Genomic DNA, 19,693 nt, shown 5'->3' on the forward strand with positions numbered 1-19,693 from the left:
TTTAACAATTATTTTTTAAGTATTAGAAAATAAAGGAAGAAAAGAGAGCAACCAAACCAAAAAACAAATCCACCAATGATAACAAGTGTTAAAAACTATACTAAAAAAACAAAAACGGACAGACAGAATGGTAGGACAAATGGTAAAAGCAAAGGTATACAGACAAAATCACACACAGAAGCATACACATACACACTCACAAAAAGAGAAAAAAGGAAAAAAATATATATATATATATATCTCGTTGCTCCCAAATTCCACCCCCTCAATTTGGGATGATTCATTGTCTATTCAGGTATTTCACAGATGCAGGGTACATCAACTTGATTGTGGAGATTTAACCCGCTGCTCCTGAGGCTGCTGGGAGAAATTTCCTTTTCTCTTCTTTGTTCGCACAGCTCCTGGGGTTCAGCTTTGGATTTGGACCCACCTCTGCGTGTAGGTCACCTGAAGACGTCTCTTCTTTGCTCAGGATGGGGCTTCACTCAGGCCATGGGGAGGGAGGGGTACGGATGTGCAGTGAGTCTGTGGCAGCAGAGGATGGCATGACATTGCACCAGCCTGAGGTGCACCGTGTGTTCTCCTGGGGAAGTTGTCCCTGGATCCTGGGACCCTGGCCGTGGTGGGCTGCACAGTGTCCCAGGAGGGGAGGTGTGGATAGTGACCTGTGGTTGCACTCAGGCTTCTTGGTGGCTACAGCAGCAGCCTTAGCATCTCATGCACATCTCTGGGGTCTGCGTTGATAGCCATGGCTCATGCCCGTCTCTGGAGCTCCTTTAAGCCGTGTTCTTGATCCCCTCTCCTTGTGTACCACAGAACAAAGAGGCAAGAAAAAGTATCTTGTCTCTTCGGCAGCTCCAGACTTTTTCCTGGACTCCCTCCCGACTAGCCATGGCGCACTAGCCCTCTTCAGGCTGTGTTCACGCAGCCAGCCCCAGTCCTCTCCCTGGGGTCTGAACTCCCAAGCCCGAGCCTCAGCTCCAACCTCCTGCCTGTACCGGCAGTTGAGCAAACAAGCCTCTCAGGCTGGTGAGTGCTGGTCGGCACCAATCCTCTCTGCGGGAATCTCTCTGCTTTGCTCTCCACACCCCTGTTGCTGCACTCTCCTCCGCTGCCCTGAAGCTTCCCCCGCCCCACCTCCACCACCCGCAGTCTCCGCTTGTGAAGGGGCTTCCTAGTGTGTGGAAACATTTTCTCCTTCACTGCTCTCTCCCACTGGTGCAGGTCCTGTCCCTATTCTTTTTTTTTTTTTTTTTTTTTTGCGGTACATGGACCTCTCACTGTTGTGGCCTCTCCCGTTGTGGAGCACAGGCTCCAGACATGCAGGCTCAGCGGCCATGGATCACGGGCCTAGCCACTCCGCGGCATGTGGGATCCTCCCAGACCGGGGCACGAACCTGTGTTACTGCATTGGCAGGCGGACTCTCAACCACTGCACCACCAGGGAAGCCCCGTCCCTATTCTTTTGTCTGTGTTTTTTCTTTTGCCCTACCCAGGTATGTGGGGAGTTTCTTGCCTTTTGGGAGGTCTGAGGTATTCTGCCAGCATTCAGTAGGTGTTCTGTAGGAGTTGTTCCACATGTAGATGTATTTCTGATGTATTTGTGGGGAGGAAGGTTATCTCCACGTCTTACTCTTCTGCCAGCTTGATGCCTTCTCCAACTTGTATGTATCTTCCTTTCATGCACTTCTTCCTAATGGGATATTCCGCCTAAAACTTATAAGAAGCTGGACTGCATCATGAAACACACCAATCTTTACTACATATTCAACCAGAAATTTCAAATGAAAATGACAGGTATTATCAACTTTGGCATGAATGTGTATAATTCTTGAATCTCATTTGCTTTCACGTGGCTGTAGGTAGGAGGCCTCAGTTCCTTACCACATGGATCTCTCCTTAGGGCTGCTTGAGTGTCCTTATGACATGGCAGCTGGCTTACTGCAGGATGAGTGATCCAGCCCGCGGTCCCCAGGACTGTTGCAGCTTTGGCTGCTGGAGCCCCTCCAGAGCCGGCAGCCTCAGTGAGGCCACCCTCCCCTCGGGCTCCGGGGTAGTTCAGTGACGGCGGAGGGAAGAGACCCCGAGCCAGGAGTTCTAGCTCTGTGGAAACGTGGGCTCCATTTTGGGCACAGGGGATCGATCATATAGTTTTTATTCTTCAATTTGTTAATATGGTTTATGACATTGATGGCTTTGTGTATATTGAAGAATCCTTGCATCCCTGGGATAAATCCCACTTGATCATGGTGTATGATGCTTTTAATGTGTTGTTGGATTTGGTGTGCTAGTATTTTGTTGAGGATTTTCGTGTCTATGTTCATCAGTAATATTGGCTTGTAATTTTCTTCTCTTGTAATATCTTTGTCTGGTTTTGGTATCAGGGTGATGGTGGCCTCGTAGAATGAGTGTGGGAGTGTTCCTCCCTCTGCTATATTTTGGAGGAGTTTGAGAAGGATGGCTGTTAGCTCTTCTCTAAATGTCTGAGAGAATTCACCTGTGAAGCCATCTGGTCCTGGACTTCTGTTTGTTGGAAGATTTTTAATCACATTTTCAATTGCTTTACTTGTGATTGGTCTGTTCATATTTTCTATTTCTTCCTGGTTCAGTCTTGGAATGTTGTACCTTTCTAAGAATTTGTCCATTTCTTCTAGGTGGTCCCATTTTATTGACATATTGTTGCTCTAATGATCATTTGTATTTCTGCGGTGTACATTGTAACTTCTCTGTTTTCATTTCTAATTTTATTGATTTGAGTCCTCTCCCATTTTTTCTTGATGAGTCTGGCTAAAGGTTTATCAATTTTTTAAATCTTTTCAAAGAACCAGCCTTTAGTTTTATTGATCTTTTCTATCTTCTTCATTTCTATTCCATTTATTTCTGCTTTGATCTTTATGATTTCTTTCCTCCTACTAGCTTTGGGTTTTGCTTGTTGTTCTTTCTCTAGTTCCTTTAGGTATAAGATTAGGTTGTTTATTTGAAATATTTCTTGTTTCTTGAGGTAGGATTGTATTGCTGTAAATTTCCCTCTTAGTACTGATTTTGCTGCAACCTATTGGTTTTGGGTAGTTGTGTTTTCATCAGTTTTTTCTAGGTATTTTTTAATTTCCTGTTTGATTTCTTCAGTGATCTCTTGGTTATTTAGAAGCATTTTGTTTAGCTTCCATGTGCTTGTGGGTTTTTTCAGATTTTTTCCTGTAATTGATTTGTAATCTCATAGCATTGTGGACAGAAAATATTCTTGATACAATTTCAAGTTTCATAAATTTACCAAGGCTTGATTTGTGACCCAAGATGTGATCTATCCTGGAGAATGATCCATGTGCATTTGAGAAGAAAGTGTATTCTGCTTTCTGGTGAAATGTCCTATAAATATCAATTAAGTCCACCTGGTCTAATGTTTCATTTAAGGTTTGTGTTTCCTTATTAATTTTCCATCTGGATGATCTATCCATTGGTGTAAGTGGGGTGTTAAAGTCCCCCCCATTATTGTGTTATGTCAGTCTCCCCTTTTATGGCTGTTAGCATTTGCCTTATGTATTATGCTCCTACGCTGCATGCATAAATATTTACAATTGTTATATCTTCTTCTTGGATTGATCCCTTGATCATTATGTAGTGTCCTTCCTTGTATCTTGTAACAGTCTTTATTTAAGTCTGTTTTGTCTCATATGAGTATTGTTACTCCAGCTTTCTTTTGATTTCTATTTGCATGGAATACCTTTTTCCATCCCCTCACTTTCAGTCTGTATGTGTCCCTAGGTCTGAAGTGGGTCTCTTGTAGACAGCATATATATGGGTCTTGTTTTTGTATCCATATATATGGGTCTTGTTTTGTATCCAGTCTGTGTCTTTTAGTTGGAGCATTTAATCCCCTTACACTTAAAGTAATTGTATATATGTATGTTCCTAGTACCATTTTCTTAATTGTTTTGGGTTTTATTTTGTAGGTCTTTTTTCTTCTCTTGTGTTTCTCGCTTAGAGAAATTCCTTCAGCATTTATTGTAAAGCTGGTTTTGTGATGCTGAAGTTCTCTCAGCTTTTGCTTGTCTGTAAAGCTTTTGACTTCTCTAGAAAAATGGTGCAGATGAACCGGTTTGCAAGGCAGAAAAAGACACAGATGTAGTGAACAAATGTATGGACACCAGGAGGGAAAGTGGCGGGGGTGTGTGTGTGTGGTGGTGGGATGAATTGGGGGATTGGGATTGACATATATACACTACTATGTATAAAATAGATAACTACTGAGAGCCTGCTGTATTAAATAAATAAATAATTTTTTAAAAGTCTTTGATTTCTTTGTCGAATCTGAATGAGATCCTTGCTGGTTAAAGTAATCTTTGTTGTAGGTTTTTCCCTTTCATTACTTTAAATATATCCTGCCACTCTCTTCTGGCCTGCATAGTTTCTGCTGAAAAATCAGCTGATAACCTTATGGGGATTCCCTTGTAAGTCATTTGTTGCTTTTCTCTTGCTGCTTTTAATATTTTTTACTTGTTTTTAATTTTTGTTAGTTTGATTAATATGTGTCTTGGCATGTTTCTCCTTGGATTGATCCTGTATGGGAGTCTTTGTGCTCCCTGGACTTGGGTGGCTATATCCTTTACCATGTTAAGGAAGTTTTCAACTATAGTCTCTTCAAATATTTTCTTAGACCCTTTCTCTTCTTCTGGGACCCATATAATTTGAATGTTGGTGCATTAACTGTTTTCCCCAAGGTCTCTGAGACTGTCCTCATGTTTTTCATTCTTTTTTCTTTATTCTGCTCTGCAGCAGTTATTTCCACCATTCTATCTTCCACCTCACTTATCTGTTCTTCTGCCTCAGTTATTCTGCTATTTATTCCTTTTAGTGTATTTTTAATTTCAGTTATTGTATTGTCCATCATTGTTCTTTAGTTTTTCTAGGTTCTTGTTAAACATTTCTTGTACCTTCTTGATCTATGCCTCCATTCTATTTCCAAGATATTGGATCATCTTTATTATCATTACTGTGAATTCTTTTTCACATAGAATGCCTAGTTCCTCTTCATTTATTTGGTCTTAATTCTTTTTCACATAGAATGCCTAGTTCCTCTTCATTTATTTGGTCTTGTGGGTTTTACCTTACTCCTTCATCTGCAACATATTCTGTCTTCTCATTTTGTCTCACTTACTGTGTTTGAGGTCTCCTTCCCACAGGCTGAAGGGTCATTATTCCTCTTTCATTTGGTGTCTGTCCCTGGTGGGTGAGATTGGTCCAGTGGCTTGTGTTGGCATCCTGGTGGGAGGTACTTGGTGCCTGTGCTCTGGTGGGTGGAGCTGGATCTTGTCCTTCTGATAGGCGAGGCCATATCAGGTGGTGTGTTTTAAGGTGTCTCTGAGCTTAGTATGACTTTAGGCAGCCTGTCTCTGTTGGGTGCATTTGTGTTCCTGTCTTGCTTGTTGCTTGATGTAAGGCATCTAGCACTGGAGCTTGCAGGTAGTTAGGTGGCGCTGAGTCTTGGAGTCTAGATGGAGGCTTCTTGGAGAGATCTCACTGATTAGTATTCTTTGGGCCCAGGAATTCTCTGGCAGTCCAGCATCCTGCACTTGGCGCTCCCACCCCAGAGGCTCAGGCCCAACCCCAAGCTGGGGAACCAAGGCCCCGCAAGCCACACAGTGAGACAAAAAAAAAATAAGGTGGGGGGAAGAGAACAAACAGACGAACAGAACCCAAGACAAATAGTGAAGACACAAACAGTAACAACAACAGCTTAAGAAAAAAAGTGAACAAATAAAACCAAAGAGAAATGGTAAAAGCAAAACCAAACAAAAACAAACTAACAAAGAAACACACACATACGAAAAAAAGAAACAAAAACAAGGAAAACAAAAAACGAGAACAACCAGATAGAAGAACCCCAAAATGAAATTGAACAATTAAAAACAAAACTAAAACAAAAAACAACAAAAGCAGAATGTGAACTAAAAAAATAAGCAAAAAAATAAATAATTAAAAGAAATGCACAAAAACAATCAAAAATTAAAAACAAAACAAGAAAAAACAGAAATCACTGAAAAAGTAAAGTAAAAATAGAAAAATAAAAAGAATAAATATTAAAATTTTTTAAAAAATTAAAATAGAAAAATAATAAACAACAAAACAAAACATAAAAAAATAATAGTAGTAATAATATTTTTCTGGGGTCTCAGTTTTGAGTGGCCTTGCCCCCATCGTGAGTCACAGCTAACCTCCGTTTTCCCTAGGAGGCCCTCCAATACCTCTAGGTATATCTCTGGACCCACTGTGGGCACTGTGGGGGAAGCTCAGATTCTGACCTGGCCCAACTCTCACATGTACTTGCCCTCACAAACCAGTTTCAGTTGTGGGAACACTCATTGTCCATTCAGATATTCCATATATGCAGAGTTTACCAAGCCGATCATGGGGATTTAATCTGCAGCTTGTGCAGCTTCATGGAAAGATTTTTGTTCCTCTTCCTTAGTTGCCCCACCCCTGGGGCTCAGCTGTGGTTTTAGCCCCACCTCTGCATGTGGGCCACCTACAGGGGTCTGCTCCCGAAGCTGCCCTGGAGTACTCAGGTCTGCCCCAGTAAGGACAGGGTGTGGAGGTGGCACAGCTGCAGGGTCCTGGGAGCCCCAGTGGTGACAGGTGTGTGTGGGGGTGGTCAGCAGCTGCGAGAGATCTAGTCCCACTGGTGAGGAGGTGCATGGGGAAGCCACTGGCCACAGGCACGAGAGACTTGGCCCCAGTGGGAGCCTTTCATACTGCCCGGCAGCCATTGTGTGAGGATCAATCCTAGCAGTAGCCTATCTTAGTGCTGGCAGCAGACGTGAGAGGGCAGCCTTGGTGGGGACCTTACTTAGTGCTATTGGCAGGCATGAGAAGGCCAGCCCCGGGAGAGACTTTTCTTAGTGCCTGGCAGCAGGCACGTGTGTGCCAGCCTTGGTGGGGACCTTTCTTAGTCTATTTGTAGACTTTTTGATGATAGTCATTTTTACAGGTGTGAAGTGATTTCTCATTGCAGCTTTGATTTCCTTTTCTCTGATTGGTGATTTGAGCACATTTTCATGTACCTGTTAGCCATCTATATGTCTTCTTTAGAAAAATGTCTATTCAAACCTCTGCCCATTTTTAAATAGGATTGTTTGGGGGTTTTTTGCTGTTGAATTGTATGAGCTCTTTATATAGTTTAGATGTTAATCCCTTATGAGATACATGATTTGCAACTATTTTCTACCATTTGGTAGGTTGCCTTTTCATTTTGTTGATGGTTTCCTTTGCTGTGCAGAAGCTTTTTAGTTTTGTGTAGTCCCATATGTTTGTTTTTCCTTTTGTCGCCTTTGGTTTTGGTGTTAGACCTGAAAAAAATCTTTGCTAAGACTGATGTCAAGGAGATTACCACCTGGGTTTCTTCTCCTAGGGATTTCATGGTTTCAGGCCTTACATTCAAGTCTTTAATCAATTTTGAGTGAATGTTTGTGGTGTTAGATAGTTGTCCAGTTTCATTCTTTCATATGTGGCTGTCCAGTTTTCCCAACAATATTGAAGAGACTGTCCTCTTCCTATTTATTCTTGGTTCCTTTGTCATAAATTTTAATTGATATATGCATATGATATATGCATAAGTTTATTTATGGGATCTCTATACTGTTGATCTCTGTGCTTGTTTTTAGGGCATTCCATACTGTTTTGATTACTATAGCTTTGTAATACAGTTTGCAATCAAGGAGTGCGATACCTCCAGTTTTGTTCTTTTTTCTCATAATTGCTTTTGCTATTCAGGGTTACAATTTATTTTTTATATTGATCTTGTATGAAACAATCTGTCAGATTCACTTATGATTAATGGCTTTTCTGAAATTCTTTTACACTTTCTATGTAAAAATTATGTTCTTTGTTAATAATGACTTTATACATTTAAATTCTTATAAAACTCTCTCTCCATTATACCTTGTTTCAAAAACTAGGACATTCAGAGCAGATTGACTAGAACTGATAATAATGGTCATTCTCTTTTTTCATTAAGGGGAAGAATTTTAGTAATCCACAATTACTTATCAGTAATGATAATGGTAGATGTAGGTATTTTTGAAGGTATTTTTTTGGCCACTATCTTTTTTCTTTTTACTTTGCTAAGTGTTTTTATTTTATTCCATAAACAAATGATGACATTTTACCAAATGCTTTTTCTGTATCTGCTGTGAAAACCATGGTTTTGCTTTACTCTGTTCATTTTATGAATTATGTATTTTCACATTAACCATTCTCATAGCTCTTTTTTTTTTTTTTAAACTCAGATGTGTTTGATTTCTTTCTCATTCATGTATTGGCTTCCTTGGAATTGATTGTTATTTTATTGGTTTTCCTTTTGTTTTTTATTGCTTCCATAACAAATTACCCTAAATTTAGTACCTAGACAAATAAATTTATTATCTTATAGTTCTGCAGGTCAAGTTCAACACAAGTCTCACTGGGCTAAAATCAAGGTTTTGGCTGTGTTCTGTTTACTTTAGGAGAGATTCTGTTTCTTTACTTTTTCCAGCTTCTAGAGGCCTCTGCATTTCTTGATTCATTATTCCCACCACTCCCATTAGAGCCAGCATCAGCTGGTAGAGTCCTTTACACATCACATATGTCTGATCAACAGAGATGTGATTTCATCTTTTTGACTCTGACCTTACCTGGCTCACCTGGAGAAAGTCCTCTACTTTTAAGGACTCTGATTAGCTTGGACCTACCCAGATTATCAAGGATAATCTCCTCATCACAAAATCTTTTACCTTACGGATATCTTCAAAGTTTTTCTTAACTTAAGGTAAAATATTCACAATTTCCAGGTATTAGGATGTGGACAACTTTGGGAGTGGGGGGAATTATTCTTCCTCCTATGTGGTTACTCTACAGTTTTCTCTGTACATTATTGCCATAAAGTAGTCTAAAACCAATTATTACTTATATATTTCCCCAGTAATGCTAGAAACTTAGAACACTTTAGATGCACATAGTCCTCCAGACTTTGAATTTTAATTCTCCCCTGGATATTACCAGCAAATTTGTTTTCATTTGTTTATAATCAATATTAATTTATATATTTCCATTTCATTTATACCTTCCTGTATTTCCTGCTTCCCTCTGAAATTGTTCATCTTCTTTTTAAAATTTCCTTTTATATTTTATATAATGCAGTTTTGCTGGCCCCAAGTTATTTCAGCTTTCATTTTTATGAAAACAGCTTTGCTTCTGTGTGTTTTGTTGTATTTGTGATGTATTTTTTATTTGGGGTTACTTATTATGCAGCAGCAGTAACTGGAACACACTCTGGTGTTTCATTTATTCTTTTAATAAAGAAGCTGTTTTCTAGATCCAGAGATAGCAAACTATTGCTGCTGGTCAAATCTAGCCTGCCATCTGTATGGTTTTTTTTTAAATATATACTTTATTCTTTAGAGAAGTTTTACGTAAACAGCGAAACTGGGCGAAGGCAGAAACATTTCCCATATACTCCCTCTCCACACATATGCTAAGCCTCCCACACTATCGAAATGTCTTACATTTATTAAAATAAATGAACGTACATAGATAACATCATTATCACCCAACATCCATAGTTTACATTAGGGTTCACTCTTGGTGTTGTACATTCTGTGGTTTTTGACACATGTATGACATGCATCTATCACTAAAGCATCATACAGAGTAGTTTCAGTGCCCTAAAAATCCTCTGTATGCCACCTATTTATCCTTTCTTCCCCCCTCCCCCTGGCAAACACTGATTCTTTTACTATCTCCATAGTTTTGCTTTTTCCAGAATGTCATATAATTGGAATCATACAGCTTGTAGCCTTTCGGATTCATTTATTTCACTTAGTAATATGCATTTAAGATTTCTCCATGTCTTTTCATGGCTTGATAGCTCCTTGCTTATTAGTGCTGAATGCTATCCCATTGTCTGGATGTACCACAGTTTTATTTGTCCACTCACTTACTGAAAGGCATCTTGCTCCCAAGATTTATCAATTATGAATAAAGCTACTATAAACATCCATGTGCAAGTTTTGTGTGAATATAACTTTCCAACTCATTTGAATAAATACCAAGTGAAATTGCCACATCCTATAGTTAGTTTTGTAAGAAATTGTCAAATTGTCTTCCAAAGTAGCTCTACCATTTTGCATCCCCACCAACAGTGAATGAGTGTTTCTGTTGTTTCACATCCTCACCAGCATTTGGTGTTGTCATTGTTCTGGATTTTGACCATTCTAATAAGTGAGTATATCAACATTGTGTTAACTTGTATTTCCCCAATGGTATATGATGTTGAGCATGTGCTTATTTTCATATGCTTATTTTCTATCTATACATCATCTTTGGTGAGATGTCTGTTCAGGTCTTTTGCTTTTTTTTAATCAATTGTTTTCTTATTGTTGAGTTTTAAGTGTTCTTTGTATATTTTGGATAATAGTCCTGTATCAAGTATGTATTTTCCAGATATTTCTACACTAGTCTATGGTTTGTATTTTATAGAGAAGTTATTAATTTTAATGAATTCCAGCTCATCAATTCTCTATTGGATTATGTCTTCCATGTTGTATCTAAAGAGTCATCATATGCAAAGTCATCTAGGGTTTCTCCTATGTTATCTTCTGGGAGGTTTATTATTTTGTGTTTTACATTTAGGTCTGTGATCCATACTGAGTTAAAATTTTAAAGGGTTATAAGTTCTATATCTAGATTTTTTTTTGGCATGTGAATGTCTAGTTATTTCAGCACCATTTGTCAAATATTACTAGGGATGTAATGTACAACATGGTAAATATAGACACCTTATCTCTGTTCTTCAGGCAGTAGAGGGTGCAGAGTAATCAGCAAGTACAGAGGCACACAGTTGTTCCTAATTTTACCGCTAATCCTTTTGTGATAATAGCCTGAATAATTTCCTTCATTTATGCTGCTCTGAGTACTTAGGAGCCTAATGCTTCTCAGCTGAATACTATACAGAGAAAACAATGCCTGAAACTTCAGAAAAAATAAAATTGCCACCTCAAATTTGTTTTTATGTCCCTTAAACTCATTTTCCCTATAGTATTTGAACTATGTAATATAGGTGATAAAGTAGTCAAAGAGTTTATACAATAAATGGAAAATTCTTAAAAAGGTCAATATTTTTAAAATTATGTATAAGGTAGAATGAGGACATGAATAGCTTTGTGGCTGAGGGGGAGATGAGGTTGACCATAGACGTATACAGGCTAGACCATGGAATTTCTGCAGACCACTTTTATTTTTTTATACAACATTATCAAAACTCCCCCCAAAACACAATAATAATGAAAGTCCTGAAATATCAGTATTCACATACTTCAAAATCAGAGGATTTCCTTTTGTACAAAGCATAAAATAACATGGAATAACAGTTTCAAAAAGAAACTCAGATTTTAATCACAAAACCTAAACTGAAAACAAAACGTTACTTTGCTGGTTAGTCATAAGGAAATTAGTATGTCTCGTATGAAAATTCTGTAGCAGGGCATTATTTTCACTAAAAATTCACAGCTTAGTAGAGGTTCAGTTATATAACATTAGGTTTATCCAGAAAAATAATTTTTACATAATAACAATGAGAAATAGTAATTTGGATTTTTTGGGGTTGCTTTGTTTTTTGTCCCCTGAAAGCTTTGTTTTACTTTTTTATTCCCATTTTATATCCTCAGTGTGAATGGGTTTTTACCCTATTGTAATGAATTATCTTCTGTTTAGTAAATCAAGCTGAATTTTGGTTGTCCAGTGTAGCAGGCAAAATATCAAGAATGTAAAATATTACCTAATTTATTTATTTCTTCAGATGTTTAAAACATTATGTGCTGGCACTGTATTAAATAATATGGCTATTACATAATAAATAATATGGTCTGCATACCTGCTCTCACAAAACATAGTGTATCTCATATCTAGATATTTTAGCCATCCATCTAACTAGGAAATAAGTTTTTTTTAAATTTATATACACATATTTTTGATGCTATTGTTGTGACCTCAAAGATAACATGCTTATTCTACACAGTAATGATTTCTGAGTACACTATATTTCCTTCAAACTTTTTTTTCTGTAAGTATTAAGATTATATTTCAAAAGCATGCTTTTAAAAGACAATACAATCATACATATATACAAAATAAATCCCTGATTTTTATAAAATTTTATTTATCCAGCATGTTAGGGTATCTCTACCAGCTTTTTTATAGCCAACAGTCCCGCATCTTGCAGTGCACACAACGCAGGGTTATTTCTTGCTCACATAACAGTCTGACGTACATCAGATTGCTCTTGAGGACTTTCTTCTACATAATTTGGTCATCCAAATCATTCCAGTTTGTGACTGTCCATCCTTCAGGCCTTCCTCAGGGTCCTCTCCCAGGGCCTTCCTCAGGGTCCTGCACAGGGCGCTGCACATGGTCCTCTGTATTGAGAGGCCCTGAAACAACAGTCTGTGCAGGGATTTTAAGGCATGTGTAGACTCAGCCACATGGCCCCCACTGGACTGTAAGGAAACTGGACACTGACGTTTATTGTGTGTCCAGGAATGATGAATCTGTCTCTGTCATATCTGAGACACTCTGTGGCAAGAATTATGTATGGTCACCTTTATAAATCAACCCCTTTGTGAAAAAAAGTTGTTAGGAATTTGAAATTCAATGTATAAATCAAATATTTTGTGACAAGATTTTATTTTGAAATACTTGTAACTGTCTCATAGAATTTTTAAAATATTTTCATGTATTTTATTTTTTTAAAACACTTATAATTTTGCAAGCTAGCAGTAAAATATTGTCAGTATTTTACTGATTAGCACTGTATGCCTTTAAAGCTAACTGGAACATTGTTTCATTGTAAATGATTGTAAAGTAAAATGATCATTTCAAATGCCAAATTAGTCTCAAGTAACATATGAACCATTATTATCTTTGGCTTTATGCACAAAGATGTATTTCAAAGATGACCTTAATATTAGTATGTTTTGTCAACCTAACACATCAAAGTACCACATTTTAAAGCAGTTTTTACTCTCTGAAATTATTATATAAAGAGGCATATCAGAAAGTTGACAAATCAGCTATAAAAACAAGATACTGCATAACTTAGAGTCCCTTATTTTTTAGAAGAATGAGGAAAATAATGAAAATTTTCATGGTACAAGTATCAGTACACATATGGTTTAGTGTATGTCAGTATTCTCATGCTTTACTTATGAGTTTGACCTTACCAAAAAGCCTTCAAGGGGCTTCCCTGGTGGCTCAGTGGCTGAGAGTCCGCCTGCTGATGCAGGGGACATGGGTCCGGGAAGATCCCACATGCCGTGGAGCGGCTAGGCCCGTGAGCCATGGCCGCTGAGCCTGCGCGTCTGGAGCCTGTGCTGTGCAACGGGAGAGGCCACAGCAGTGAGAGGCCCACGTACCACACACACACAAAAAAAGCCATCAAAATGTCCAAGGTAATTCACAGGGGCAGCTAGAAGCCTGAAATAAAATTTCTCAGTGCAAAAGATTCCAAGCCATTCATATAATTTTAAATGGAAACCTAGACATTTAGCTCCTATTTTTGTTTTCATCTGAAAAATCTTTTGAAAATATGGAAAAATATTTAAACCCAATTTTCCCCATACATTAAAAAAAAAAGGGTGGATTTTTCATTTCCTGTTTTCAAATAAGAGCATTCTTCAGAGCTAGGGGTTAAGTTCTAAGCTACAATCCACTGCTTATTAGCATGCCTGTTTTGTATACCAGTAGAATCAAGTCCAGTTTTGCCATTTGTGGCTAACTATGACAAGAAACAAGAGCATGTGTTTGCCATAAACAGCTCTGGCTAACAGCAAACTGCTTATATTGAACAGATCAAATTATCTATAAGGACCACAGCCAAATCCCACTACTAATGCTTGACTACTATATCATTTTTTTCCAATTTGTGAAATATATTTAAAACTAGTAGCTGAAATGAAAGTTCCTAAACATGAGAAATATTATTAAACTTTTTAAGGACAACATTTTACAAATTATTTTCATTACGACCAAATACAAAATAAGAGGTTCCTACTACTTCTACTACTCAACTACTTAGAAATGTAACATGAATTTAAAAATAACTACCCTAATTTATCCAGAGAACAAATCAGTTATTGAAGAGGATTTATGTCAAAGTGCAAAAAAATAATTCTTGATCATCATATTAACACATAAGGAAATAAACTAAAGCTTGTAAAAGTACCCTCTATAACAATAATGTTTTATATTAGTTGGCTTCAGGTTAGAATATTTTTTAAACCAAATTAACCCAACAAACTGGAAAATATCATGCATGAATGTTGTAAAAAAATTTCTTAAATGACCAGTGCAGAGACTAATATTAGCTGTTCACTCTAGGAGTTGTTTCACATGGTATTTTGCAAAATATCCAAGGAAAACAAGGAAACGTTCTATAATATGCCACAATTTTTATTGCAACGTGGCCATTTTTGCGAGGGTGGGGAGTTTGTTTTCGAGATCAGTATTCCATTCAAGGCTCTTTTATACAGAAATTGCCATCATGACATATTCAAAATATCTTCAGTGTTGCAAGACTTACATGGTAAACATAAAACTCCTACACTTATTCAGTGGTGTACACTCAATAGAAAACGAAAAGGCCTCGACAACAGCTATTTTTTTTTTTTACATCTTTATTGGAGTATAATTGCTTTACAATGGTGTGTTAGTTTCTGCTTTATAACAAAGTGAATCAGTTATACATATACATATGTTCCCATATCTCTTCCCTCTTGCCTCTCCCTCCCTCCCACCCTCCCTATCCCACCCCTCTAGGTGGTCACAAAGCACCGAGTTGATCTCCCTGTGCTATGTGGCTGCTTCCCACTAGCTATCTATTTTACGTTTGGTAGTGTATATATGTCCATGCCACTCTCTCACTTTGTCACAGCTTACCCTTCCCCCTCTCCATATCCTCAAGTCCATTCTCTAGTAGGTCTGTGTCTTTATTCCTGTCTTACCCATAGGTTCTTCATGACTTTTTTTTTCTTAGATTCCATATATATGTGTTAGCATACAGTATTTGTCTTTCTCTTTCTGACTTACTTCACTCTGTATGACAGACTCTACATCTATCCACCTCACGACAAATACCTCAATTTTGTTTCTCTTTATGGCTGAGTAATATTCCATTGTATATATGTGCCACATCTTCTTTATCCATTCATCCAATGATGGACACTTAGGTTGTTTCCATCTCCTGGCTGTTGTAAATAGAGCTGCAATGAACATTTTGGTACATGACTCTTTTTGAATTATGGTTTTCTCAGGGTATATGCCCAGTAGTGGGATTGCTGGGTCATGTGGTAGTTCTATTTGTAGTTTTTTAAGGAACCTCCATACTGTTCTCCATAGTGGCTGTACCAATTCACATTCCCACCAGCAGTGCAAGAGTGTTCCCTTTTCTCCACACCCTCTCCAGCATTTATTGTTTCTAGATTTATTGATGATGGCCATTCTGACTGGTGTGAGGTGATATCTCATTGTAGTTTTGATTTGCATTTCTCTAATGATTAATGATGTTGAGCATTCTTTCATGTGTTTGTTGGCAATCTGTATATCTTCTTTGGAGAAATGTCTATTTATGTCTTCTGCCCATTTTTGGATTGGGTTGTTTGTTTTTTCGCTATTGAGCTGCATGACCTGCTTATAAATTTTGGAGACGAATCCTTTGTCAGTTGCTTCATTTGCAAATATTTTCTCCCATTCTGAGGATTGTCTTTTGGTCTTGTTTATGGTTGCCATTGCTGTGCAAAAGCTTTGAAGTTTCATTAGATCGCATTTGTTTATTTTTGTTTTTATTTCCATTTCTCTACAAGGTGGGTCAAAAAGGATCTTGCTGTGATTTATGTCATAGAGTGTTCTGCCTATGTTTTCCTCTAAGAGTTTGATAGTTTCTGGCCTTACATTTAGGTCTTCAATCCATTTTTAGCTTATTTTTGTGTATGGTGTTAGGGAGTGATCTAATTTCATACTTTTATATGTACCTGTCCAGTTTTCCCAGCACCACTTATTGAAGAGGCTGTCCTTTCTCCACTGTACATTCCTGCCTCCTTTATCAAAGATAAGGTGACCATATGTGTATGGGTTTATCTCTGGGCTTTCTATCCTGTTCCACAGATCTATATTTCTGTTTTTGTGCCAGTACTATACTGTCTTGATTACTGTAGCTTTGTAGTATAGTCTGAAGTCAGGGAGTCTGATTCCTCCAGTTCCGTTTTTTGGAGAATAGCTATTTTAAGAAGATACACAGGTAACAGGAATTAACACAGGGTACTAGGATAAATTGATGACACAGTTAACACAACTGGAATTCCTTTTGGGTTGGGGGATTAAACTCATTACAAAAAAAGTGCTTTCCATGCATAGTGTTATATCCATGCTGCCATGTCACCAAAAGTAGGCTTGCCAAGGCAAGTGAAGTGTACGAATGCTCCAGCCTCACAAAACTGCAATCAAGTGCAACTATAAATAATACTGAATAAAGTTTACCATCTCACCAGTGAATAGTACTTTCAAGGCATTCAATTAGCCTAAGCCTTTTCAGTATTCTAAGCTATTCACATTGACAATCACCTTCATTGTAGTGCTTGCTACAAGGGAGACATATAACTAGTTGTTTGGGCTAAAATATAACGGGAAGGCATTCCTTGGGTTCTACATAAAAGTAATAGTTTAATGGCAATCTCTGATAGGCTGCTTACATGAATGATATTTCCTTCGTTCATTGTGTTGTTAGGACCCAGTGGGAAGAGAAAGGAAAAAAAAAAAAACCCACCCAAAACCTAATACTATTCTAGTTGCGTGAGCTGGTGTAACGGAAGCTCCTCAAGATCCAGATGGCACTTGACTTTGATTTCACAGGGTTTTCCTTCAAGTGAAACTACTACATTGCCTCTCACTTTCTCTCCAAGTGTCAAACGGTCCTTTATTATCATCTAAGCCATTTTCTTGCCACTCATGTTATTACTTCTAAATTTCTTTTTAGTGGCATCTATAGAGCTAGCATAAATCATCTTTTTAAAGGTGCACTTTCAGAAGCCCAGAATATAAATACTAGGTCTTCTTTCTTAGACTCTTTTGTTTTCTATGTGGCATCTTATTATCAGCAATCATTCCTAGGTAGCAACTTCACAAAAGGTGCGTAGGGGTCCTCTACAGTATCACCAGTGTCACCCACCAAGATCTGTTTTGCCTCCTCTACAATTACTTGTCTTCTGTCATCGCCTAAACAGAAGAGAACAGCTTTCTTTTTTCGCTGTCTTGTGTAGAAGATTACCTTACGTTCCTATCATTAACAACTTTGATGACCTCATCATTCACTATAACTCCAGAAGCCAGTTTCAGAGCACGCACGTGGAGTAAAATCAGGAAGCAGAGGGCAAAGGCGGCGTGCCGGGCCATGGGAGGAGCTCCGAGGTCCCTTTCGCGCCCCTGGCCACACCCCAACACCAGACCCCCGCCCTCCCTCCCCCGCGGCAGGGCCGGCGGGCAGGTAGGGGGAGAGCAGAGGGGCCGCAGCGCCCACCTTGGAGGCCACATTCCGGTTAAAATGGCGGTCTCTGGCCCGGGGCCGCGCTCCCCACCCCGGGGGCCCGCAGGCTGCGCGCCTGCCTTACCAGGAGGCTGTCAGCTGAGGCTACAGCGGCGGCTCAGGCTCCCCCTCGGTGGTGCCGTGGGGAGTCAAGGAGGGGCGGGCGGGCGGGCTGCAGTGAGCGCGGGGCACGCCCTCGAAGAATGTTTACAGTGAAGAAAATTAGCGTCATGGACCTCTGGACACTTAAGATAAAGCGCACGTTTTTAATAAACTCTGGTGTTTAATTATTGATTTGACTGAAAAAAAACTCCAAGAAGGCAGTTATGTCTGTGGCCACCCCAGGCTCTTAAATGTATATTGAAAGAACAAAATTTGCTTTTTAAAATATCTTAGAGGCAGTAACAGCAGTACCAAGCATAAAAAATTTAGTGCTTAAAATATGCAAGGGTCCAACTCAAACACGTTATTCCTTAAAAATTAGAATAACAACCAAAGAGCTGTTTGTTATTCAAACAAGAATAAATAGATATATTTTCCATGTTTTTATCTATATTCTAACAAAAAAGAAAACTTAAGCTATTTTTTATTCATATTCTTTGTAATATTTAGATTATTAAAATCATCAATGAAGTAGGAAAATATTGTAGTTAGATAGGAGATACCACAACACAAAGTATGGGTTAACATTTCTTCATTTCTAATAGTCCTCAATATTTCAGAAGATGTAGAAAATTAACATTTTCATGCTGTGGTTGATGGTCATATGTATGCAGTACACTGTTTCAGAAGAACAATTTTTAATTCTTTCTGTTTATGAAGAATTAGAAAGTTAAACTTGAAAATGTACGTAATAGGCTTGTTGGGTCTTATAAATGTTTATATGGTTAATGGCACTATTCTTGCACAAAATGGAAATGTATCTATTGTCATGCATTCAGATAAATATGGGATTCTCTGAACATGAACTATAAAACTATTTAGAATATTCAACTATAAGCAGTGACAAATAAGTAAACTAAAGTCAATTTATTTTTTAAATACAATCTTGTTAAACTCCTGTATACCTAGTTTTTCTTTTGATGTTTTATTGATTTTAAACTTCAATAATTAGAATGTATCTTCTATCAAAATTTTTTTTAATTTATATGAAACATGGAGAAAATGATAACTAACCACAGAGTAATTTATTGATTCCTAGACATTCTTGTTTCAACTATATCTCTCATTCCCCTGCCTCCAGAAGTCTTAGGAAGTGAATTTGCTTTTTGGACGACAAGATGTTCCAGGTGTTTCTTGTGTTTTCCTACCCCGTCCTGAATTTAACCACCTCTCCAAGAATCCCTAAGACATTTTAATGTTTAAATACATTCAGCTACCATCATCTAGGTGCTGGTGAACATCTTCATTGCTACTAGGTCCTTGTTCCTAGGCCCTTTAGGTGGACAGATGAAGGTTTTAAGATTAAAAAAACATGAATTCTAACTGGTATTTCAAAAATAAATTTAGAAACACAGAATTTTTATTCCTTTTCATTAAAAAATTTCTACTACTTTGTTCTAATGTTGAAAATATTGGCTCCGAATAACATCAGCAAAATGTTTTTATACTTTACATATAATTTTTTTTTTTTTTTTTTTGGCGGTATGCGGGCCTCTCACTGTTGTGGCCTCTCCCGTTGTAGAGCACAGGCTCCGGACACGCAGGCTCAGCGGCCATGGCTCACGGGCCCAGCCGCTCCGCGGCATGTGGGATCTTCCCGGACCAGGGCACGAACCTGCGTCCCCTGCATCGGCAGGTGGACTCTCAACCACTGTGCCACCAGGGAAGCCCTACATATAATTTTTGAATACCAATATCGTTAATAAGAATAGACTTACTGAATCAGTATTTTACAATTTAGATTATATATTAGAATATTCTAATATAGTACATACATTAGTATATTTATGTATATATGTATAAATATTTTATCTTTATATACATCCAATTATGATTGTAGAGTCAAATTACTGTAACTTCAAATCACTTGAAATGTGCGTTGCTGATAACCCAATAGTAATTTTGCATTAAAAATATTGCTAATTTTTATAC

General features: G+C 38.0%; 1 pseudogene; it reads right to left on the reverse strand.

Annotated features, from left to right (window-relative positions):
* Window positions 1-16,856: 16,856 nt before the first annotated feature.
* Window positions 16,857-17,607, reverse strand: LOC132597290 (cofilin-2 pseudogene; annotated as a pseudogene).
* Between the last annotated feature and the right edge of the window lie 2,086 nt (window positions 17,608-19,693).

Source organism: Globicephala melas, chromosome 5, assembly GCF_963455315.2.
Source record: "Globicephala melas chromosome 5, mGloMel1.2, whole genome shotgun sequence".
NCBI classification, from domain to species: Eukaryota; Metazoa; Chordata; class Mammalia; order Artiodactyla; family Delphinidae; genus Globicephala; species Globicephala melas.